The sequence below is a fragment of the Oryctolagus cuniculus genome, chromosome 19, assembly GCF_051225735.1.
Source record: "Oryctolagus cuniculus isolate XC-2025 breed Fujian yellow rabbit chromosome 19, ASM5122573v1, whole genome shotgun sequence".
Lineage (NCBI taxonomy): Eukaryota > Metazoa > Chordata > Mammalia > Lagomorpha > Leporidae > Oryctolagus > Oryctolagus cuniculus.
In genome coordinates this window covers 29,758,693-29,784,298 of record NC_142885.1, presented here as the reverse complement: position 1 = coordinate 29,784,298, position 25,606 = coordinate 29,758,693, and the positions used below count along the sequence as shown (strand labels likewise).

General features: G+C 51.3%; 1 long non-coding RNA gene across 1 annotated transcript; it reads left to right on the top strand.

The window, feature by feature from the left end:
• Positions 1–19: 19 nt before the first annotated feature.
• LOC149120448 (uncharacterized) lies at positions 20–13,668 on the top strand. The gene is made up of 3 exons (XR_016226356.1): positions 20–139; positions 4,057–4,182; positions 13,530–13,668. It is a non-coding gene; the product is annotated as an uncharacterized LOC149120448 (long non-coding RNA).
• Positions 13,669–25,606: the final 11,938 nt, after the last annotated feature.

The following is a 25,606-nucleotide window of genomic DNA, read 5'->3' as shown; positions in this document are numbered from 1 at the left end:
CCATCCATCTAGGACCCGCCTCTTCCTCCCAGTAAGCATAGCGGCACCGGAAGTTGCCAGGCAGTGTCAAGAATGCGTGACAGCTGTCTTGGCTCCATGCTTGGATAGAGGGCCAGTGTTGATCTCCCATATGCTGCAGGTAAGAAAACTTTTCCTATATAAAAAAAAAAAGACTGGATGCAATTGTAAAATCTTACATTTTGTGAAATAAGGCTTTCCAAACAGACAAATACAGTATATTCTCCCTGATCTGTGGTAACAGAGTACCTAAAAGGTGATCCTTATAAGTTATATTGACACTCTGACATATAATGATTTTAAACAACTCTTGCAGATATAATAATGATTTTAAACAAACCATGTCTTGTCTCTTCAGGAACGGATTTTTTTTTTAATTCTTTCAAACTGTTGAATTCTTTACTTAGTGTAGGCTTTATATTATGAGTATAAAATAATTGAAAATAGATTTTTGCATAAAGTAAGAATGGGAAGAGTGGATGGAGATTAAAGAGGGATGGGAGCTGTGGCGCAGCGGGATAACACCCTGGCCTGGAACACCGGCATCCCATATGGGCGCCAGTTCGAGACTCGGCTTTTCCTCTTGTAATCCAGCTCTCTGCTATGGCCTGGGAAAGCAGTGGAAGATGTCCCATGTCCACGTTTTTCATGAACTTTTTTAAGATTTATTTTATGTATTTGAAAGGTGAATTTACAGACAGAGAGAGATAGAGTCCCATCTGCCGGTACACTCCCCAAATGGCTGCAATGGCCAGGGCTGGGCCAGACTGAAGTCAGGAGCCAGGAGCTTCTTCCAGGTCTCCCATGGAGATTCAGGGACCCAAGCACTTGGCCAGCTTCTGTTGCTTTCCCATTAGCAGGGGGCTGGATCAGAAGTGGAACAGCTGGGATCTGAACCAGCAGCCATATGGGATGTTGGTGTCACAGGCACAAGCTTCACCCATGATGCCACAATGCTGGCCCCTTCATGAACTTTGTAAAGCCTCCTCAGCTGAAAAAAATCTTTCAAAAAACAGCACAAAGCATAGTAATGTGAATCTCCAAATATTAGCCACCAAAATTTAATAGTTACCAAGATTTTTTGCACATTTACTTCATCTGTTGCTTTTTTTTGTTTGAGTTATTTAAAAGAAAATCCTGGCCACATTATGTCATTTCACATCTTCATACTTTAGTATGCCTCTAAAAAATGGGCATGCTCTTATATTACCACAATGTTAATATCATAGTTAAAAGTTAATGTTTAGGGATTGGCACTGTGGTGCAATGGGTTAAGCCGATGCCTCTGGCATCGGCATTCCAAATGGGTGCTGAACATAAGTCTTTTAAAAAAATTAGATTTTGGTTGCATTTATAACCAATGCATAATGAAATATTCCAGATTATCCTTGAGTTAGTCTATCATGTTTCAAAGGGGATAATAATGCCTCTCCCCCCCTTTTTGTTTCAATAATAATTGAAGATTTTTTTAAAAGATTGATTTATTTGAAAGACAAAATTCCCAAGAGAGAGGTGGAGACAGAGAGATCTTCCATCCGCTGGTAAACTCCCCAAATGGTTGCAGTGGCCAGGGGTAGAGCAGGCTGAAGCCAGGAGTCAGGAGCTTCATCCAGTTCCCCATGTGGATGCAGGGGCCAAGCACTTGGGCCGCCTTCCAGTGTGCTCCCAGGCTATTAGCAGGGAGCTGGATCAGAAGTGGAGCAGCCAGGACTTGAACCAGCACCCATATGAGATGCCTGCACTGCCGTGGAGGCTTCACCTTCTGTGCCACAGCACTGGACCCCCTCTTCACCCCTTCTTTTATAGAAATTTAGAGGGAAAGTATCATGTACCTATTTTGAATAAAAAGTATTGAAGTTCTGTAAATATATCAAGATCTCTTGCCTTCAAGGTTTTTTTTTTTTTTAAAAAAAAGATTTGTTTTTATTTATTTGAAAGGCAGAATAACAGAGAAAGAGGGAGAGACAGAGAGAGATCTTCTATCCACTGGTTTACTCCCCAAATACCTTTAATGACCAGTGCTAGGCCAGGCTGCAGCCTGGAGCTCCATCTGGGTCTTCCATGTTGCTACAGAGGCCCACAAACTTGGGCTAGCCTCTGCTGCATTCTCAGGCACATTAGCAGGGAGCTGAATTGGAAATGGAGCAGCTGGGACTCAAACCGGTACCCAAATGGGATACTGGCATTGCTAGTGATGGGTTTACCCACTATGCCACAATGCCGGCCCCTCCTTCCAGATTTTGTAGTCTGAAGAACACAGCATGGTACTTGGCCTGCATGAGTGCTCAGAAAATTCAAGTATGGGTAATGGCAAAGTTGTCTTCCCTTTAAGGAGTTTGTGTCCCAAAAGCTGTATCTTTACTTCTCAACCTTTAAAAAAAAGATCACAGTAAAAATCATGTATGCTGTGACCACATCCACCATTTTCTGAGTTGATCTGTGTGTAGGTCAAGGGAGATAGTGAGATGCCCTGGTCTCCAGATTCCATTCTTGAAATGCTGCTTCCCACGGAAAGATCTCAGGGCTCCATGGAGAAGGGATTCAGTTCTATGTCTGGGGCTGGGGATGAGCCAGAGGAATGGAGGCTGTCAATGAGAAATGGGCACAAGGACCACCCCAGAGAGACTCTTGCTGGCCAAGTGTTGTACCACTTGAGCAGCAAAGAGGTGGCAGCCAGTCAGATCATCACCAGCACCCGTCTGCTCATCATGGTGCCAGTGCGCACACAGCTCAGCATCCTCACTGGAATTGATGGACTCCAGCTCCATGCTCAGTAAATAAAGCATCATCTGCACCATGTGTTGGCCCTCCTATCAGTGTCCTGTGTTTCAGGATCACCAAACACTTGATGGGGAAACCATCCTCCCCCGTGGACAAATTCTGGGTTATAAGCGCTGCACACAGCATCGGCCCCTCTCTGTCCATTTTCTGACATTTCCTTTGGTGTAGCAGGATGCTGATGGTGATTATAGTTGTCATTGGTTAAATTTATTCAGTGCTGGTTTCTATGGATCACTGTTGTTTGGCGTATTATCTCATTTTATCATTAGTGATTCCTTAGCTCCTCACTGCAGCAAAACAGGTCTCAGCAGGATTGAGTGATGTCCCTTAAAGAATTGCGTGAGGAATGAGGAAGGACCAAGCCATTTCTTCAGATGTGGGTCTGACTGCACTGCCCCAGGCCCCTCCCCATGCAGACACCTCTACTGCTCTGGTCCTCAGGATCTGTGCCTTTCCCTTCCACGGTGACTTTGACCTTTGAGGCCAGAGGCCTTGCCCTCCTCAGCCCCACTCACCCTCAGCTCCTTCCTTAATCCTCTAGGGAGACTGCCGCACATGCATTTAATTGCACTTGGTCTCCATTTTCTTCATTTGGAAAAGGGGGCCGATAATGCTCCTGTCCTGAGTCAGTAGCCGGTCAGTTGCTTCTGGCAGTGGGTGACGGGAGTCTGAATATCCATGTGCAGCCTGCCCCAGACAGCAGGCTCACGGGCATAGTGGTGCCACTTCCCTCCCTCCCTCCCTCCCTCCCTCCCTGCTAATGAGAGGGATGGGGTGAGGTGCAGGACAGTGCTCTTTATCTTAGAAATCTCTGCATTCACTCAGAAATGCTGATTTATAATTATTACTTGCTTAAACATCTGTACATGTTTAAGATGTTTAAGTCTGTCTACAGAACAAACTGTAGACTCCTTGGGGACGAGTCCAGTGTCCAGCCTGGCCTCTTTGTGACAGCTGGGAAAGTAATGTTTGGTTGTAGGCACACTCCTCCCCCCGTCCTGCCTGCTGGCTGCCTTGGAACTTGGTGCAGACACGTTTCCTGGGCCAATGGAAACCTCATCGAGGAGAGTGCCTTGATGTTGCCTCCATCCTTAGGCCCTCACGTGGAGCAGCTGCTGCTGAATGTCTGGATCCACTGAGGGACGCCCTGCACAGCCCTCGCCTCCATGGTCCGTACCAGCCTCGGAGTGCTCAGGAAATACCGCAGCTGCCCGTTCTGTTTAATGAGCCTTTATCTTGTGTTTGTGTTCTCTTCAGAGAAGAAGGATGTGACTCAGAGCCTGGAGAACTACACCTCCAAGTGTCCTGGGACCATGGAGCTCATCACTCTCCCAGATGGCCTCACCCTGACCCTGTGCCCTTCTCCAAGCTCCCCATTGTCAGGTAAGGTGGGCGGGGCTTCTCCTACCCCATGTGTAGAGATATTGAGAAGAACTTCCATGTTTTCCTGGATGACCACCAACCTGGGATATGTGGACACAAGAGCCCGGACCTGTGCTGTCCCACAGTAGCCCCAGGCACTTGCCTGTTCAATGGCAAAGCCACATCCAGACAGGTCTGCCTGTGCTGTGACTGAGACTAGTCTGACCTTGTCACTCTCCTACTTACAAGGTTCCAGTCAGCTCCTTTTTCTCGGGCCACATGGCCCAGCAGCACAGGAATGGGAGAAACTTCTGGAACACACCAGGAGCTTTCCGGCCTCAGTGCCTTTGCACGTGCTCTGCCTATTCCTGGCATTCATTGTCCTCTCCCTGACTTTGGTGTTAACCCATTCCTTTATTCATTTATTTTAGAGAGATTTTTTCTTTCTTTCCCTTTTTTAATTAGGTAGAGTTACAGACAGTGAGAGAGAGAGAAAGAGAGAAAGGTCTTCCTTGTGTTGGTTCATCCCCCCCCCAAATGGCCACCACAGCCAGTGTTGCACTGATCTGAAGCCAGGAGCCAGGTGCTCCTTCCTGGTCTCCCATGCAGGTGCAGGGGCCCAAGCACTTGGACCATCCTCCACTGCCTTCCTGGACCAAAGCAGAGAGCTGGACTGGAAGAGGAGCAACCTGGTCTAGAAACCAGTGCCCATTTGGGATGCCGGTGCTGCAGGTGGAGGATTAGCCAAGTGAGCCATGGTGCTGGCTGAGATTTTTCTTTCTATAATTAATTTGAGGGGCATAGAAATAGACAGAGATAGACAGATAGATAGATAGGTAGATAGATATGGATTCTGTCCTCTAGTTCACTTTCCAAATGACCGCAATGGTCTAGCTCAGTCCTGAAGCACAGAGCCAGGAACTCAGTACAGGTCTCCAACAGGGGTGTCAGGAACCCCATCACCTGAGCTATCACCACTGCTTCCTGGGGTCTGCGTTAGCAGGAAGCCAGAGTCAGCTCGGTATTGAACCTAGGCACTCAAATGTGGGAACCAGATATCTTAGGTGGGGGTTAGGGTTAGTGTCTTGACCACTAGGCCAAATGCCTACCTCCCTTCCCCCACACTGTTTCTGTAGACTCACAGCAAGCTCAGTTGCCTTCTGGGTGCAAAGCCAGTCCTCTGGTTTCCATGGTACATTGGTCACCTCCATCATGACATTTGCCACCATGTGTGGTCCAGGAATTGCCTTCCTGGACAGGTGACCATCTATCCTGCTGGGTCTAGACTTGAGACAGTGGAGGCCTGTGACTCCTACAGAGTAGGCACCTGTAGAAATGGATGAACTGACCTCAAGTGATTTCCGTGTCCCTGACCCATCTGAAGACTGAAAAGAAGCTTGAGACGTGGCTTTGCCGCTGATGGGGGTGCTGTGACCCCAGGTGTCTGTGGAACCAGTCCCCACAGGGTTGGGCTGCTGGTCCCTGCCCTGCCCCCCACATTGAGAACAGCCCCAGGGCATTAGGTTTCCAAGAGCATCTTGTGCAGCAGGAGTGCGTGGCATGGGGCTGCTCAGTGTCTCTCTCCTCACAGCTCATTGAAGGCAGGTGTGGTATAGCCAGAGCTGTGTGACCCCCCCCCAGAGCTGGGTGGGCAGGGCCACCTGGCACACATATTCCTGGCAGGTGTCTGAAGGGCACTCTTGAGGCAGCTGCTCAGCTGGAGGTGGCCAGGGCAGTGCCCACAGCCTGGGCTGCAGCCTGAGGGCTTGCTCTGGCTGCCAAGGGCTCTGTCTCGGGAGGGATGTGCAGCAGTGAGGCATGGGTGAGCCTGAGGAGGCCGCAGCTGCTCTGCTGTGCCCCCTGCCTGCTGGGAAGGGAGGGCTTCCTTGTGGGCTTCGCTCTAACTAAGGCTTCTAGTGGAATGTGTTTGATTTGGGATAAAGGGCACGATTCATTTTTTTAAAATAAAAGACTAGAAAAGCCTTTCTTAATAATTTTTATCTGCATCGTGGCTTGGATCATTTTTAAATTTAGAAAACCTTGTATAATAAGGCACTCTGCAGTTCATGGAACGTTCTGGGCCGTGTGCGGATCTCTGAGCAAGCAGGCCTCTCATCAGTGAAGCTGGAAAGGGTTGTTCCTCACAGTGCATGGCCACCAAGAAGGGACTTGATCTCCCAGAGACACTGGAGGGGAGGGAGGCTGAGCCATCCAGGCAGCCCTGGAACTGAGATTTGAGGCCTTGGGTTTGTTCTCCACTAACCTGGGGCCTTGGACAAGGACATAGCCTCTCTGAGCTTTGTTCTCAGGTTTCCCACAGGCTTAGAAATGCCCCTTCATGGGCTGTTTGGTTTTATTTCACCATGGCTCCTACGTACAGCAACACCAGCATAGTTCCTGGCCCATAGGAAACACGAAATGAATCTCCGTTGTCTTTTTTCCTTTTTTTTTAAAGGTTTTTGAATTTGTTTATTTGAGAGCTAGAGTTACTGACAGAGAGAAAGGTATTCCATTCACTGGTTCATTCTCCACATGGCTGCAGTGGCCAGAGCTAGGCTCATCTGAAGCTGGGAGCCTCCTCAGGGTCTCCCACGCAGATGCTGGGGCACACACATTTGGGCCTCTTCCACTGCCTTCCCAGGCCATTAACAGAGACCTGGATCGAAAGAGGGGCAGCCAGGACTTGAACTGACGCCTATGTTGGATGCTGGCCCTGTAGGCAGAGCTTAGCTCACTATGCCACAGCACCAGCCCTTTGTTTTTCTTTCTAAAAGATTTATTTGTTTGAAAGGCAGACTTAGAGAAAGAGAGGTCTTCCATCTGCTGGTTCATTACGCAAATGGCCACAACAGGCTGGGCCAAGCTGAAGCCAGGAGCCGGGAACTGCATTCAGGTCTCTCACATGGGTGACAGCTGCCCAAATACCTGGGCCATCTTCCACTGGTTTCCCAGGTGCTCCCAGCAGGGAGCTGGATCAGAGGTGAAGCAGTCGGGACTTGAACCAGCGCCCAAATAGGATGCAGGCCTTGAAGGCTGCTGCTTAACCCACTGAGCTACAACACTGGCCAAGTTTCCTTCTTGGAGACATTTTTATACCCACACTTCCCAACAGTGCATGGGTCACATAGGCCTGGTGTTGTATCAGAGTGACAGCAGCAGCTCCCTGCCTCGCATTCTCATCACTCCGTGTTCAGGACAAGAGAGAAGGAAAGGTAGGGTCCATCCTCTCAGGGGCCTTTACAAGTGTCCCTATGCTTTCCACTGTCCCAGGTCCACACCCCTGAACTATATGACAGAGGTGAAGCCTCAGGACTGTTGGCCAATGGGGCGGAGTGGGGGAGTGGACGTTAGGAGTCAGCCCTCAGTCCAGGCCCCATGTCGTGCGTTGTAACCCACTCAGCCTGCCATGCTGCCCCAGGCACAGAGGCCAGTTTTCATGTCCAGACTGCCATGCTGTGGGGCAAGACAGCACACTGGTGGGAGCTGCCCTTCCCTCCTCTGAGAGGGAGGCCTTGGACAGGAAGCTCCGCCACAGAATGGGGGTGTGCTGTTTTATGAGCTGTGTTGCCTCTTCCTGAACTCGTGACATGTTCTGCCTAGGAGGGCTGGGTCTGGGGGCCTGTTTTTTTATCCAAGACTAATTTTCATGCACAGATACACATTCGCTTACTTTAATGTGCTTGCCAGCTTTTGCTTTTGTGCTGTTCTCCTAAGTTTTCCCTGCTTGGAAAGATAAGGAATTAGGACAAACGTGATGTCCTTGCTCTGTAATTCTTCAGCCTCGAATGTTTTTCTTCTCCTTGTCCAAGTAAGATCTTTCTTCTCCAGAGATATGCCCCAGGTCATGCTTCTGGAACAGGCCGTGTGGGCTTCCTCCTCTGAATCCCTCTCCGTCACAGGCCTCTGATGCGTAAGCACTTCCCTGGGCTTCAGGAAGGAGGAACTGTAGCTAACAGTTATTGATGTAACTTCTTAAGGCCAAACATTAATAACTTCCCTTAATGTAAAATTGGAAAAACCATAGGATTCTGCCCAGTAGACTTGTATCCAAACTCTGTTTTCTGTAATTAATCGTGTGGTTTTAAAGAACCATTTAGCTTTTCCTTGCCTTCATCTCCTCCCAAAGTGAGGCCGCTGGTGCTGAGCTCCTGTGAGGACTGAGTGAGACGCTGGGGAAGTGCAGTGTAAGCAGCAGAGGTCTCTGCAGGTCTGTGTTCTCCTGGAAGCTCCAGGGAGCTCTTGCACTGATTAAAGTGACTTTACCGTTTCCTGCCAGTTAATGCTTTTGCCTATACATACAAGTATTAAGTTATGTTAGCTGAATTAAATCCATTGTTCCCTATGAAATGAAATGTGACTTTATTTACTCTTGAAAATTCATGTTACTTAGAGCTAGAACTAGGAAATGAGGAGTGGTTATGTTGGTCCACGTGTCTCTCATCTGATTGTCTATCCTCTCTCTCTGTCCCTGTCACTCTCACGCTCTCATCTGTCCATCCATCCATTTATCCATCTTCTTGTCTTTCTCTCCCCGTTTGTCTTTATCTAATCTATCCATCCACCCATCTTTCTGTTTGCCCATCTGTCTATATATCTGTCGATTACCAATCTATCTGACCATCTTTCTATCCATCTTTCTATCTACCCACTGTCTGTCCATCCACCCATCTATCCATCTGCCTACTTTGCTATATGTATACTTATGGTGTCCTGTAATGTATTATTATATGATAAACTCCATCCTATTGTTATTGTGATGCTTACATCATTCCTGATTTGGGCAGTGGGGGCCCCCTTCAAGAAGTCTGCTGTGTCCTTTGTCACATGCGTAGGGTTCATCTTATCTAACACTTCCCCTGCTCCAGCCCTGCAGTCAGTTGCAGCCCAGCCTAGCAGGCTGTGTTCCAGGTGTCTCACATCTACAGCCCCTTCTCTGGTCGTGAGGACCCTGCCCTCCACGCTCATGAACAGCTACTTCTCTGTTTTCTTGTCTGTCACCTGTTGTTGTCCTATGTGTCTCCCTGTGTAGCTCTGCCTGCCTCTGCTGGGGTGCTGCTGGACCCAGCCCATGGGCCCTTCCTGCTCTGCCTGAGCCTCGTCACCCGTGCTGGGCCGGTGCAGGCACCCACCTGGCTCTGTCCTGTCTGGTGGCATCAGGACTGACTTATTAGGGGCGGGAAGGGAAGGGGGTGGGTGCTGTTGGATGCATTTGGATCAATGAAGACACTCGGCCTTAGACTCTTAGTCTAGCATGCTTGGCTCGCCTAGAAATGGTTCAAGTGGTTATTGTGCGGGTACTATTCTGCCTTATTTCCTTAGTGTTTGCAGCAGCACACATAAATATACATTAAAAATAGTCCTGCCAGAGTGATGGGAAAGCAAGGGCGCGATGGGAAAATAAAAGGACAAGTTCTGTTAGTACCTGGAAATCTTAAGGTACCATGTGAGGGCTGGAAGGGGCAAAGCATGACCTGGCTGTGGCCAACAAGAAGTCAGCCTGCTGGATGCTGAGGTCCTCTGTCTCATGAGCAGACAGCTCCAGTCCCACTGGGGAGACACGTCTTCGTGGTGACAAGGCTCATGGGGTCTCAGTGAGACGACCTTGGGGTGCAGGGGATGGCTTCCTGCACAACATCACTGCAGAGGTCTCCTCCAATCCCAGCAGTCGGCTGTGCACAAGCAGGGTGTGATGCCCCAGTGTGCTCACTGATGACCAGCGGTGTGCCTGGCTGGCTGCTGTCTGGCTTGCTCCGGCACCACCACTGAGAATGTCCAGAATGACGGATGGACTGCTGACACATCAGCTTTGCCTGGTGAATGTGATTTCTCCTAAGTGAGCTTTTGGCAGGAGTCAGGCAGCACCTCGCAGAGTTATGTTCTTAGGCATCAGAAAGAAGTGGCTGGGGGTGGGGGTGCTGACAGAGGGCGGCAACTGCCTGTCACAGGTGCTTGGTTCCCGGCAGTCCTCCAGCGAGCTGGTGTGGGATGCTTAACTAGAGGCACTGCATACAGGTGGTCTGCTCTTCCTCAGTCTTGCTTCTCATCCTCACAGTTGAAACATGATGTTAGTCCTGAACTCATGCGGGGCTTTAAACCCCAGAGTCCTGCACTGATGGGACTGTGAGGGTGGAAGCCTCACGCAGTCCCACGGCCCAAGAGTGCCTACTGGGAGATCCCCAGGTCTTTGGTGGGTGTTGCCCAGAAAAGATAGCTCTCTTGTGATTGTGGATGCCTGAGTCAGGCCCAGCTGTTGTGTCCCCTTCCTGGCTGGCCAGGGGGTCCTTCTTCTGTGTGTGCTCCACCCAGCCATCTGCCACCCTCACAGATGCACAACAGGTGCCGCGACCAACCTTGGAGTTGAACCTCCAAAAACAGTGATCTGCATAAACCCATCTTTCTTCATGGGTATTTGTCCAAGGTATTTTGCTGACCAGTCCTATACAGCAGCTCTGTGGACTGGGCCATAGTCTTCCTCAGAAATCAAGTCTGCGGCTATTTTAATGTAGTAGCCGATGATTTCAGAGTCCTATGCCCAGGAGTGCTTAATTTAAAAAAATATTCACATCACATGTTGCACGGCCCCCTGCTAGCTCCAGGCAGCCTCAGCAGAGGTGCATTTGGAGACTGAAGCACCTTGTTAGTGCTAGGCAGTCAGCTGCTTGGAAGATACCTACACTGGTGAGTGAATGATCACACCTGCTGTATAGGGCTATCAGACGCACCTGAGGAGAGTCTTGTCCTTGTGATTCTGGTGCCAGAACAGATGATTGAAGCCATTTTCTTTTCTGTTGAGGTCTCTTAGTTTTTGACGGTAAAGCTGTTTTAGCAATTTATAGGAAAATACTTACCTCTTCTCTGGAGCAGGGGAACCTGAACTAACCTCACCCCTAAATGGTTTCAAGTAATTATGATGCAAATTAATAATAAAAAAGGAGACAAAGTGCATTTCTATTTTAATTCTATTGCAGAAGTCAATTAATCTAATATGTATTGAGTGCCCAAGATGGGTCTGGCCCTGTGCTAACTGCCATGGTCAAGGATGACTGCCAGGAGGGCTGCCAAACCCTCCGTGGGCACTGCTGCCCGGAGGTCCTGCCGAGGACAGCCAGCTCAGATTACAAGCCTTCCGCTTGATTCTCCACAGGATTGCCTACAGAGGGGGATGACCAGTAGTTATAGCACCAGCCACAAATAACCATGCAGACCAAAAGCACATCTTATTAAAGAAGAAATAGGTGCCATTTCCCACTCCCCAGTGAGCCTCCGAGTTGGGGTGGTGATGTGGGCAGTGAGTCTGCTTTTTTAGGAGCTATTGCTGAGCTCCTTGCACCTGGCAAAGAGCCCTAGAGTTACTGAAGGTATTGAAATTTCTAAGAATCTAAGGATCAAAATCCCCCAATTAGAGTTCTTAGTGCCTTTGGTGCTTTTGCAACTTAAAGTTTAGGTTTAATTACGCAGCTTGAGGGGGAATCATACACATTTAATCACAAAGATGCTGAGAGGCCCAGCACTGAGGCAAGCTGTCAGCCTCACAGGTGCCCCAGGGTGGGGGCCCTGTGCTCTCAGCAGTTGTAAGCCCTGGTCCTGCATTTTCTCCCCTACTTGGTATCCTCCCGGAAGTAGTTCTCAAACCAGGGCTGTTGGAGCCAGTGAGGAATGTCTGTAGCATTCCGGAGTCAGAGCGGGAATGTCTTGTCCTCCTCTGCAGTGTGGTCAGTGCAGGACCTGGAGTGTGGGCGACTTCCCTGCTGCTCCACCTGCGGCCCGGTGAGGCTTCTCACAGCCATCGCCCTTCTGTTACCTGCTCTCCAGTGCTGTCTTCCATGCTTCCCTAGAAGGCAGGCTGAGGAACTAAGAGGGCAGGAGAAAAAGGAGTGCTCTTTGTCCTGTCTCTTCCCTCCTGCCCACTTGATTTTCTGTCAGTTTGCTAATTAGCATCCCACGGTTGCTTTGCTTGATTCCAGTTAGCCACAGTGTGCTGAGCAGAGCCAGGCTTTCCAGATAGAATCTGGAAGAACATTCCTTCTCTGGGACTCCTCACCCCAGGGATCCTGCTCCGCCATCGGCAGTGTCACAGGCCGAACGCGTGAGTTCTGTGGTGATCTGTGCCAAATTATGTTGCATTTAGGGCGGGAGCCTTGGACATTTTCTGTGGTAGTGGTGGGGGGCATATTTTATAAAATGACATAGATGCAAAAACTTGAGCTATGACCACTAAGCAAGGGTACTTTTCTGGCTGACCTTGCCCTCAGATCCTCCCCCCCAAAGAACATTGTTGAAGGCTGGTGCCATGGCTCACTTGGCTCATGTGGCTAATCCTCCTCCTGTGGTGCCGGCACTCCAGGTTCTAGTCCTGGTTGGGGTGCCGGATTCTGTCCCGGTTGCCCCTCTTCCAGTCCAGCTCTCTGCTGTGGCCCAGGAAGGCAGTGAAAGATGGCCCAGGTCCTTGGGCCCTGCACCCTCATGGGAGACCAGGAGGAAGCACCTGGCTCCTGGCCTCAGATCAGCGCAGTGCGCCAGCCATAGCGGCCATTTGGGGAGTGAACCAGTGGAAGGGAGACCTTTCTCTCTATCTCTCTCTAACTCTGCCTTTCAAAAATAAATAAATAAAGATAAAAGACACAATATAATATGTACAGTTTCACATTTATTAAAAAACAATGTTGTTGAAAAACAGTATACATACCAAGAAGTACACACATGTGTACAGGTAAATGAGTTTTTTGTCCTCTGATCTGACGCATAACCAACACTCAAGAATGAAGAATGACTGTTGCCTCAAGAGCCCTTGGAATGCTTTTACATATTTAAAAAAATTTTAAATTTATTTTCATTTTATTTGAAAGGCAGGGAGACAGAGAATGAGAGAGTGAGAGCGAGAATAAGAATGAGAGAGAGAGGGAGGGAGATATCTTCCATCTGCTGGTTCACTCTCCAAAATGGCTGCCACAGCCAGTATTATGGGTAAAAAAACAGGAGCCAGGTGCTTCTTCCTGGTCTCCCATGCGGGTGCAGCAGCCCAAGCATTCGCACTACCTTCCTGGGCCAGAGCAGAGAGCTGGACTGGAAGCCGAGCAACCAGAACAAGAACCCGGCGTCCATATGGGATGCCAGTCCCACAGGCGGAGGATTAACCAAGTGTGCCACGGCGCCAGCCTGTACCTTGTGTCTTGTAATGACCCATTCTCCAGCTAGACGGTAAGGTCTAGAAGGTGTCATTTTTCTTTCTTTTATACTCAGCTCTTCGTGTAGTCCCTCGTGTGCAGGAATGAGAGTCAGGCTCAAGCAGAAGCTAAATGTCATATTAGTTAATGTATAATCAAGGCTACACCCAGGCCCCCAAGTTCTCACTCATGGGTCCTGTCTAGGCCCCACCCGCTGATTTGGCCAGAAGCCACCTGGAAAGCAACACCTCGAAGAACACGACTGCCTGCTGGGAGCAGCTGTTCCGCCCAGGTCCAGGGGAGAATCTTGTGGTTGTACTGGAAGCATCAGGATGCATCCATTTTACAGGCTGCTAGGAAGCAGGAAGAGGAGGGCCTTAGAGATGCCCCTTTCCACCCACTCCCAGCCTGCCCAGGAAGGAGCCACAGGAAGGCCACAGTATGGCCATGTAAGTGCGGCAACTCCAAAGTGGGCAGTCAGGATGAAAGCCAGGAGAATGGGAGGCACCACTTGGAGGACCCACGTGGTGCTGCGAACCAGGCCCCTCCGTAGACACCACTGCCTGCCTCCTGACTCAGCCCTTGGATGAGGATGAACGGTCGCTGAAGATACTTCCAGAGAATTTTGTGGCTGAGAACTGAAACTGCTCTTTTGACCTGACAACAGAGGAACAACCCGATACCCAAGGGAAGGAGACTGGACAATGAGGGACACTCGCGGAGAGGGTGGCAGCACACATGGTGCTGAGAGTCTCTGGCCCCAAACCCCTGGATCAGCTGACACTTTCTTGTTGAGAAAAATAAAGCAGAGGAAAAGAGATAATATTGCGGGGAACTGAACTTTTTATTCTATAACAGGGTTAGTTCCAGAAAGGTCTCTGGACCTTGGACAATCTCTGCTTTGATTTTGAAACATTGCTCATGGCTCGGTAAGGTCTGAACAGTGAGGATGTGAGCAAAAGTGGCCTTTGTCCTTTGTCCTATACACTGTGTCCTGTAGCCCGTGTCCTATGTCCTGTATCCTGCGTCCTGTAGTCTGTGTCCTATGTCCAGCAGCTGTGGCCTTTGTCCTGTGGACGGTGTGCTGTATGCTGTGTCGACTTCCTGTGTCCTGTAGCCAGTGTCCTCGTCCTTTAACCTGTTCATATAGCATGTAGCCTGTGTCCTTTACCCTTGTCCTGTGTCCTGTAGCTTGTGTCATATGTTGTTTAGCCTTTGTCCTGTCTCCTGTGGCCTGTGGACTATATCCTGTAGCCTGTAACCTGTGCCCCGTAGCCTGTGTCCTGTGTTTGGTATTCTGTGTCCTATGTCCTGTGTCCTGTATCATCTGGGCTATGTCCTGTGTCCTGTAGCCTGTGGCCTCTGTGCTGTAGTCTGTGTCCTGTGGCCTATGTACTGTGTCTCGAGTCCTGTAGCCTGTGTCTTATGGCCTGTGTTCTGGGTCCTGTAGCCTGTGTATTGTGCCTGGTAGTCTATGACATAAGTCACAGGACACATGTTACAAGACAGAGGCCACAGGCTACAGGACACAGGACAAGGACGCAGGCTGAAGGACACAGGACAAGGGCTACAGGACTCAGGACATAGCCCAGACGACACAGGACACAGGCTATTGGACACAAAATATGGAACCCAGGACACAGCCTAAAGATAACAGGCTACGGGACACAGGTTGCAGGACACAGGACAAAGGCTACAGGGGACAGGACACAGGCTCCACAATCTAGGACACAGTCTACAGACCACAGGACAGTGGCTACAGGACACAGGCTACATGACACTCTATCCTATAGCCAGTGTCCGCTGTCTTCTTCCCTCTTTCGTTCAGCCTGTGTCATGTAGCCTGTGTTCTGTGTCGTGTATCCTGCAGCCTGTATCCTTTGTTCTGTAGCTCTGTCCTGTGTCCCGAGTCCTATGTTGTGTAGCCTGTGTCCTGTGTCTTGTACCCTGTGGCCTATGTACACATCCTGAGTCTTGTGTGCTCTGTCCTCTAGCTGGTGTCCTGTGTCCCCTAGCCTGTGTCCTGTGTCCTGAGCCTGTGGCCTTTAGTCTTTGTCCTAGGGCTGGATTCCCCTTTGCTGTAGTCTGTGTTCTGTGTCCTGAAGCTGGTTTCTTGTAGCCTGTGGACAATGTCTTGTAGTGTGTGTCCTGTGTCCTGTAGCCTGTTCTCTGAGCTTTGGGGCCTAAGTCCTGTGGTCTGCGGCCTGTGTCCTATGTCATGTAGCCTGTGTCCTTTACCCTGCAGCCTTTGTCCTGTGGCCTCTGTCCTATAGCCGGTGGCCTGTGTCCTGTTCCCCTTTTCCTTCAGTCTGTATCGTGTAGCCTGTGTTGTGTCCTGTGTCATGTATCCTGTGTCATGCATCCTGTGTCCTGTAGCCTGTGTCCTGTATTCTGTATCCTTTAACCAGTGTCCTTTAATCTGTGTCCTCTGTTGTGTATCCTGTGTCCTGTATTCAGTCTCCTGTAGCTTGTGGCCTATGCCATCAGCCTTCGTCCTGTACCTGTGGCCTCTGTCCTCTAGCCTGTGTCCTGTATCATTTTTCCTGTGTCCTTCAGCCTGTGTCATGTAACCTGCATCCTCTGTCTTGTAGCCTGTGGCCTATGTATGCATTGAGTATCCTGTGTCCTGTGTCCTGTGTCCTATGTCTTGTATCTTGTGTTCTATATCCTGTGTCCTATGGTGTGTAACCTATGTCCCGTAGCCTGTGTTCTAGCCTGTGTCCTGGGTTCCATGTTCTGTGTCCAGTATCCTGTGTCATATATCCTCTGGCCTATGCCCTGAATGCTGTAGCTTGTGTTCTATCTTGTGTAGCTTGTGTCCTGTAGCCTGTGTGCTGTAGCCTGTGTTCATGTCCTCTACCCTGTGTTCTGTGTTCAGTAGTCTGTGTCCTATATCCTGCAGCTGTGGCCTTTGTCCTGTGGACGGAGTGCTGTACACTGTGGCCTCTTTGCTGTGCCCTGTAGCCAGTGTCCTCGGACTTTAGCCTGTGTCTTGTGTCCTGTATCCTGAGTGCTGTAGCCTGTCCTTGTGTCCTGTTTCCTATGTTGTTTAGCCTTTGTCCTATTTCCTGTAGCCTATAACCTGTGTCCTGTAGCCTATGTACTATATCCTGTAGCCTGTAACCTGTGTCTTATAGCCTGTGTGCTATATTCTTTATTCTGTGTCCTATATTCTTGTCCTGTGTCATCTGGGCTATGTTCTGTGTCCTGTAGCATGTGGCCTCTGTGCTGTAGCCTGTGTCCTGTGGCCTATGTCCGGTGTCTTGGGTCCTGTAGCCTGTGTCTTATGCCCTGTGTTCTGGGTCCTGTAGCCTGTGTATTGTTTGTGTCTGGTAGTCTGTGACATAAGTCACAGGACAGAGGCTACAGCACAGAGGCCACAGGACACAGGACATAGCCCAGATGACACAGGACACATGATATAGGACACAGAATATGGAACCCATGACACAGCCTAGAGAACACAGGCTACGGGACACAGGTTGCAGGACACAGGACATAGGCGACAAGCTACAGGGCACAGGACACAGGCTCCAGGAGACAGGACACAGGCTCCACAATCTAGGACACAGTCTACAGACCAAAGGACAGTGGCTACAGGACACAGGTTACAGGACACTCTATCCTATAGCCAGTGTCCACTGTCTTGTTCCCTTTTTCGTTCAGCCTGTGTAGTGTAGCCTATGTCCTGTGTCGTATAGCCTGCAGCCTGTATCCTTTGTTCTGTAGCTCTGTCCTGTGTCCCACAGCCTCGTTCCTGGATCCTCTGTCCTGTGACCTGTGTCCTATGTTGTGTAGCCTGTGACCTGTGTCTTGTACCTTGTGGCCTATGTACGCATCCTGAATCCTGTGGCCTCTGTCCTCTAGCTGGTGTCCTGTGTCCCCTAGCCTGTGTCCTGTGTCCTGAGCCTGTGGCCTTTAATCTTTGTCCTAGGGCTGGATTCCCCTTTGCTGTAGTCTGTGTTCTGTGTCCTGAAGCTGGTTTCTTGTAGCCTGTGGACAGTGTCCTATAGTGTGTGCCCTGTGTCCTGTAGCCTGTTCTCTGAGCTCTGGGGCCTAGGTCCTGTGGCCTGTGGCATTTGTCCTATGTAGTGCAGCCTGTGTCCTATAGTCTGTGGCCTCTGTCCTGTGGTCTATATCCTATAGCATGTGTCCTATGTTCTGAACTTTGTCCTGGTTCTTGTAGCCTGTTGCTTTTGCCCTGCAGCCATTATACTGTGTCCTGTGGCCTCTGTACTATAGCTGGTGGCCTGTGTCTTGTTTCCCCTTTCCTTTTATGTGTGACATGTATCCTGTGTCCTGTATCCTGTGTCATGCATCCTCTGTCATGTAGCCTGTGTCCTGTGTCCTGTAGTCTGTATCCTTTAACCAGTGTCCTTTAATCTTGCCCTGTGTTTATGTTGTGTATCCTGTGTCCTGTAGCCAGTCTCCTGCAGCATGAGGACTATGCTTTACAGTCTTTGTCCTGTGTCCTGTGTTGTGTGTCCTCTGTCCTATAGCCTGTGTCCTGTGTCTTGTTTCCTGTGTCCTGCAGCCTGTATCATGTAGACTGCGTCCTCTGTCTTGTAGCCTGTGGCCTATGTATGCATTGAGTATCCTGTGTCCTGTGTCCAGTAGCCTCTGTCCTGCATGCTTTGTCCATTGTCCTATGTCTTGTATCCTGTGTTCTATATCCTGTGGCCTATAGCGTGTAACCTATGTCCCGTAGCTGTGTTTTAGCCTGTGTCCTGGGTTCTGTGTTCTGTGTCTTGTATCCTGTGTCCTGTATCCTCTGGCCTATGCCCTGAATGCTGTAGCTTGTGTTATATCTTGTGTAGCCTGTGTCCTGTAGCCTGTGTGCTGCAGGTGTGTTCATGTCCTCTACCCTGTGTTCTGTGCTCTGTAGTCTGTGTCCTATATTCTGTAGCTGTTGCATCTGGCGCCCCAACTGGGACTAGAAACCAGGGTGCTGCAGCTGCAGGCGGAGGATTAGCATAGTGAATCGTGGCGCCAGCCCACGATAAATTTTAAAAGAAAAAGGAAACAGACCAGGAGTCTCTCCAGTGCCAGAAGACTTCCTGCAGGCAGCAGGAGAGGGCGTAACAGATGAGTGCATGGGGCTGTGGTGAGCTCGGGGCTCGGGGTCCGTGCTGTCGTGAGAGCACAGCACAAGGGACAGTGTGTCCCGAGAGCACAGTGCTGGGGGCCATGGTAAGCTGTGGGCCATGGAGGAGCACAGTGCAGGGGAGGTGGTGAGCTGGGGGCCATGGAGGAGCACAGTGCAAGGGCAGTTGTGAGCTCGGGCCTGTGGTGTCCTAAGAGCGCAGTGCAGGGGACAGCTCACCACGGCCGCGGAGCTCACTGCCACCCTCTGCACTGAGCTCCCGGGGGCCAGACCCCAGGCAGGGGTAGAAAACCTCTGGAGAACCTGACTAGCCCTAAGAGAAGACTGGACAGTGACCGTGGGGCCTTCCTTAAGGCCTGGGCAGATGACCGACCGAAGGCAGATCCACACGCACCTCCCGGGCAGCCAGCTCAGAGCGGGGTGGAAGGCGATGTTTGCTGAGTCACAGCAGGGCCCGAGGTGGGGGCTCAAGTCCTCATGTCCCTGCCTCCCACCCCAGACCAGGTGGAGCTCCCGGCTCCCAGCTGTTGTGGGTGTTTGGGAGTGAGCCAGTGAATGGAGCTATCTCTTTCACTCTCCAATAAATAAAAATGAAGCTAAAAAATGAAACCAACCCCCTGCGATCACACACACACAGGACACTCCGTGTGGCATCAGGGTTCCACGTGGTACCTGCTGGGGTCGCTCTCAGGAAACCGGCCATCCCCCCCCTCCCCAGGGAACCAGGGGTGCAGCCCTGCACCTGCTCCCGACTCTTCCCAGGGTGGCATCTGCAGTCCCCGTTCATGGGCTCACCCACCACCACGTCTGCTTCTGCCCCTGCTCACCGGGACGGGGTTGTGACACAGCGGGCTCACCAGGACCCAGGCATCCTGGACCTCATCTGGGAGCCTGGGCCACACTCCCCTCCTCCCCTTCCAGGGCATGGGCACCCCTCCCATCCCAGCCCTTCAGGGCCAGGCCCCACTACCCTCAGTGCCCTATAGGGCCAGACCCTGCTCCACTCCTCGTCCTCCTGGGCCTAGCCCTGCTCCCCTTTTTGCCCTCCAGGGCCGGGCCCTGCTCTTCTCAAAGCCCTCCAGAGCTGGATGCCGATCTCCTTCTCACCCTCCAGGGTCTGCGCCTCACTCCCTCCTCGCCCTCCAGGGCCTGGGCCCCTCCCATCGCATCCTGCCAGGGACGGGCCCCTTCCCATCGCATACCTCCAGGGAAGGGCCCCACTGCCATCAAAACCCTAGAGGGCCAGACCCTGATCCACTCCTAGGCCTCCAGGGCCTGGGCTCCACTCCAACGCTCGCCCTCCAGGCCTAGGTCGCACACCCCTCCTCACCCTCCAGGGCCTGGGCCCCACCCCCCTCACCCTCCAGGATATGGGCCCCACTCCATTTCTCTCCCTCCAGGGCTGGGCCATGCTCCCAAGCTCGCATCCAAGGTCAGACTCTGCTCCCCTCCTCACCCTTCAGGACCTGGGCCCTGCCCCCCACACTGCTCTCCAGGGCTGGGCCCCACTCCCCTCAAGGCCCCCCAGGGCCAGACGCTGCCCCCTCCTCACCCTGCAGGGCCTGGGCACGCTCTGCTTGCTGCCCTCCAGGGCTGGACCCTGTTTCTCCTCCTTGCCTTCCAGGGCCGGACCCCACTGCCCTCAAGGCCCTCCAGGGCTGGACCTGCTCCACTCCTAGACTTCCAGGGATTGGGCTCCACTCCCCACGCTGCCATCCATGGCCCAGCCCCACTCCCCTCAACACCCTCCAGGGCCGGACCCCACACCCCTCCTCACCCTCCAGGGCCTTGGCCCCATTCCTCTCCTTGCCCTCCAAGGCCAGTGCCTGCTCTCCTCCTCACACTCCAGGGTTGACCTGACACTTTCTTGTTGAGAAAATAAAGCGGAGGAAAACAGACAATATTGCAGGGAACCAAACCTTTTATTCTGTAACAGGGTTAGATCCAGAAAGGTCTCTGGACCTTGGACAATCTCTGCTTTGATTTTGAAACATTGCTCATGGCTCGGTGAGGTCTCAACAGTGAGGCTGTGAGCATGAAGTGGCCTTTGTCCTTTGTCCTATAGACTGTGTCCTTTCGCGTATGTCCTATGTCTTGTGTCCTGTAGGTCCAAGGTCTAGAGACCTTTCTGCAGCTAACCCTGTTACAGAATAAAAGGTTCGGTTCCCCGCAATATTATCTCTTTTCCTCTGCTTTATTTTTCTCAACAAGAAAGTGTCAGCTCAACCAGTGGTGGGAGAGGAGGAGATCAGGCACTGGCCTTTGTCCTTTGTGACATAAGTCACAGGACACATGCTACAGGACAGAAGCCACAGGCTACAGGACATAGGCTAAAGGCTACAGGACACAGCCTACAGGCTACGGGAGACAGGACAGAGGACACAGGACACAGGCTACAGGACACAGGACATAGCCCAGATGACACAGGACACAGGATATAGGACACAGAATATGGAACCTAGGACACAGCCTAGAGGACACAGCCTACGGGACACAGATTGCAGGACACAGGACATAGGCGACAAGCTACAGGACACAGGACAGAGGCCACCGGACACAGGACACAGGCTCCACAATCTAGGACACAGGACAGAGGCCACAGGACAGTGGCTACAGGACACAGGCTACAGGACACTCTATCCTATAGCCAGTGTCCGTTGTCTTGTTCCCTCTTTCCTTCACCCTGTGTCGTGTAGGCTGTGTTCTGTGTCGTGTATCCTGCAGCCTGTATCCTGTGTTCTGTAGCTCTGTCCTGTGTCCCATAGCCTCTGTCCTGGAGCCTCTGTCCTGTGTCCCGAGTCCTATGTTGTGTAGCCTGTGTCCTGTGTCTTGTACCCTGTGGCCTATGTACACATCCTGAATCTTGTGGCCTCTGTCCTCTAGCTGGTGTCCTGGGACCCTAGCCTGTGTCCTGTGTCCTGAGCCTGTGGCGTGTAGGTTTTGTCCTAGTGCTGGTGTCCTCTTTGCTGTAGTCTGTGTCCTGTGTCCTGAAGCCCGTTTCTTATAGCCTGTGGACAATGTCCTGTAGTGTTGTCCTGTGTCCTGTAGCCTGTTCTCTGAGCTCTGGGGCCTAGGTCCTGTAGCCTGTATCCTGTGACATATGTCCTATGTTGTGTAGCCTGTGTCCTGTAATCTATGGCCTATGTCCTGTGGCCTATAGCCTGTAGCCTGTGGCCTTTACCCTGCAGCCTTTGTCCTGTGGCCTGTGGCCTCTGTCCTATAGCTGGTGTCCTGTGTCTTGTTACCTCTTTCCTTCAGCCTGTGTCGTGTAGCCTGTGTCCTGTGTCGAGTATGCTGTGTCCTGTAGCCTGTGTCCTGTAGCCTGTAGTCTGTATCCTTTAACCAGTGTCCTGTAATCTGTTGCCTGTGTCCTATGTTGTGTATCCTGTGTCCTGTAGCCCAGCTTCTGTTACCTGTGGCCTATGCCGTGCAGCCTTTGTCCTGTGTCCTGTGGCCTCTGTCCTATGTCCTGTGTCTTGTTTCCTGTGTCCTTCAGCCTGTGTCATGTAGCCTGCATCCTCTGTCTTGTAGCCTGTGGCCTATGGATGCATTGAGTATCCTGTGTCCTGCGTCCTGTAGCCTCTGTCCTTCGTCCTGTGTTCTGTGTCCTATGATTTGTATCCTGTGACCTATATCCTGTGCCATCTAGCGTGTAACCTATGTCCCGTAGCCTGTGTTCTAGTCTGTGTCCTGGGTTCTGTGTTCTGTGTCCTGTATCCTCTGGCCTATGCCCTGAATGCTGTAGCTTGTGTTCTATCTTGTGTAGCCTGTTTCCTGTAGCCTGTGTCCATGTCCTCTACCCTGTGTCCTGTGTTCTGTAGTCTGTGTCTATATCCTGTAGCTGTGCCCTTTGTCCTGTGGCCAGTGTGCTGTACACTGTGGCCTCTGTGCTTTGTCCTATAGCCAGTGTCCTCGTCCTTTATCCTGCTCATGTAGCCTGTGTCCTGTGTCCTGAGTCCTGTAGCCTGTCCCTGTGTCTTGTAGCCTGTGTCCTGTGTCCTATAGTGTTTAGCCTTTGTCCTGTCTCTTGTAGCCTGTAACCTGTGTCCTGTAGCCTGTGGACTATATCCTGGAGCCTGTAACCTGTGTCCCGTAGCCTGTGTCCTCTGTTCGCTATTCTGTGTCCTATATCATCTGCCCTATGTCATCTGGGCTATGTCCTGTGTCCTGTAGCATGTGGCCTCTGTGCTGTAGCTTGTGTCCTGTGGCCTATGTCCTGTGTCTTGAGTCCTATAGACTGTGTCTTATGTCCTGTGTTCTGGGTCCTGTAGCCTGTGTATTGTGCCCGGTAGTCTGTGACATAAGTTTCAGGACACAGGCTACATGACAGAGGCCACAGGCTACAGGACACATGACACAGGCTACAGGACAGAGGCCACAGGCTACAGGACACAGGACATAGCCCAGACGACACAGGACACAGGATATACGACACAGAATATGGAACCCAGGACACAGCCTAGAGGACACAGGCTACGGGACACAGGTTGCAGGACACAGGACATAGGCGACAAGCTACAGGACACAGGACAGTGGCTACAGGAGACAGGGCACAGGCTACACAATCTAGGACACAGGCCAGAGGCCACAGGACAGTGGCTACAGGACACAGGCTACAGGACATAGCCTTTGTCCTGGAGCCTCTGTTTGTGTCCTGTGTCCTATGTTGTATAGCCTGTGTCCTGTGTCTTGTATGTACACATCCTGAGTCCTGAGGCTTCTGTCCTCTATGGTGTTCTAGGACCCCTTGCCTGTGTCCTGTGTCCTGAACCTGTGGCCTGTAGTTTTTGTCCTAGTGCTGGTGTCCTCTTTGCTCTAGTCTGTGGCCTGTGTCCTGAAGCCCATTTCTTGTAGCCTGTGGACAATGTCCTGTAGTCTGTGTGCTGTGTCCTGTAGCCTGTTCTCTGAGCTCTGGGGCCTAGGTCCTGTGGCCGCTGGCCTGTGACCTTGGCCTTTGTTCTATGTCATGCAGCCTGTGTCCTTTAGTCTGTGACCTATGTCCTGTGGCCTATACCCTGTAGCATGTGTCCTTTGTCCTCAATTCTTTGTCCTATGTCCTGTATCCAGTGGCCATGGCCTGCAGTCTTTGTCCTGTGTCCTGTGGCCTCTGTCCTATACCCAGTGGGCTGTGTCTTGCTCCCTCTTTCCTTCAGTCTGTGTCCTGTAGCCTGTGTCCTGTTGTGTATTCTGTGTCGTGTATCCTGTGTCTTGTAGCCTGTGTCCTATACGCTGTGTCCTGTGTCCTGCAGCCTGTGTCCTATGTCCTGTAGTCTGTATCCTTTAACCAGTGTCCTGTAATCTGTGCCCTGTGTCCTATGTTGTGTATCCTGGGTCCTGTAGCCCGTCTCCTGTAGCCTGTAGCCTATGCCCTGCAGCCTTTTTCCTGTGTCTGTGGCCCCTGTCCTATAGCCTGTGTCCTGTGTCTTGTTTTCTGTGTCCTGCAGCCTGTGTCATGTAGCCTGCATCCTCTGTCTTGTAGCCTGTGGCCTATGTATGCATTGAGTATCATATGTCCTGTGTCCTGTAGCCTCTGTCGTGCGTCCTGTGTCCTGTGTCCTATGTCTTGTATCCTGTGTTCTAAATCCTGTGGCGTCTAGCATGTAACCTATGTCCCGTAGCCTGTGTTCTAGCCTATGTCCTGGGTTCTGTGTTCTGTGTCCTGTATCCTGTGTCCTGTATCCTCTGGCCAATGCCCTGAATGCTGTAGCTTGTGTTCTATCTTGTGTAGCCTATTTCCTGTAGCCTGTGTGCTGCAGGTGTGTTCATGTTCTCTACCCTGTGTCCTGTGTACTGCAATCTGTGTCCTATATCCTGTAGCTGTGCCCTTTGTCCTGTGGCCAGTGTGCTGTACACTGCAGCTGTGTCCTGTGACCTGTAGCCAGTGTCTTCGTCCTTTAGCGTTTGTCCTGAGTCCTGTAGCCTGGGTCCCATGTCCTTATCCTGAGTCCTCAAGTTGTCCCTGTGTCCTGTAGCCTGTGTCCTGTGTTGTTTAGCCTTTGTCCTGTCTCCTGTAGCCTGTAACCTGTGTCCTGTGGCCTATATCCTGTAGCTTGTAACCTGTGTCCTGTGTTCAGTATTCTATGTTTTATGTCCTGTGTCCTGTGTCGTCTGGGCTATGTCCTGTGTCCTGTGGCCTCTGTCCTGTGTCTTGGGTCCTGTAGCCTGTGTCTTATGTCCTGTGTTCTGTGTCCTAAAGCCTGTGTACTGTGTCTGGTTGTCTGTGACATAAGTCACAGGACAGAGGCCACAGGCTACCGGACAGAGGCCACAAGCTACAGGACACAGGACATAGCCCAGACGACACAGGACACAGGATATATGACAGAGAATATGGAACCCAGGACACAGCCTAGAGAACACAGGCTACGGGACAAGGGTTGCAGGACAAAGGACATAGGCGACAAGCTACAGGACACAGGACAGAGGCTACAAGAGACAGGACACAGGCTACACAATCCAGGACACAGGCCAGAGGCCATAGGACAGTGGCTACAGGACACAGGCTACAGGACACTCTATCCTATAGCCAGTGTCTGGTGTCTTGTTCCCACTTTCCTTCAGCCTGTGTCGTGTAGGATGTGTCCTGTGTCGTGTAGCCTGCGGCCTGTAACCTTTGTTCTATAGCTCTGTCCTGTGTCCCATAGCCTCTGTCCTGAGCCTCTGTCCTGTGACCTGTGTCCTATGTTGTACAGCCTGTGTCCTGTGTCCTGTAGCCTGTCCCTGTAGCCTGTGTCCTGTGTCCTATGTTTCTTATCCTTTGTCCTGTCTCCTGTAGCCTGTAACCTGTAGCCTGTAACCTGTGTCCCATAGCCTGTGTCCTTTGTTCGGTATTCTGTGTCCTATATCCTGTGTCTCGTGTCATCTGGACTATGTCCTGTGTCCTGTAGCCAGTGCCCTCTGTGCTGTAGCCTGTGTCCTGTGGTCTATGTCCTGTGTTCTGGGTCCTGTAGCCTGTGTATTGTGTCTGGTAGTCTATTTCCTTTGTCCTCTTTCCTATAGCCTATGTCCTGTATCCTGTGTGATGTTGCTGTGTCCTTGTCCTTTAGCCTCTGTCCTGTGTATGTGTCCTGTGTCCTATGTCTTGTATCCTGTGTTCCATATCCTGTTCCTTGTCCATAGCCTGTGTTCTAGCCTGTGTCCTGAGTGGTTGCCTCACACTGTGTGGTCTAGCCTGTGT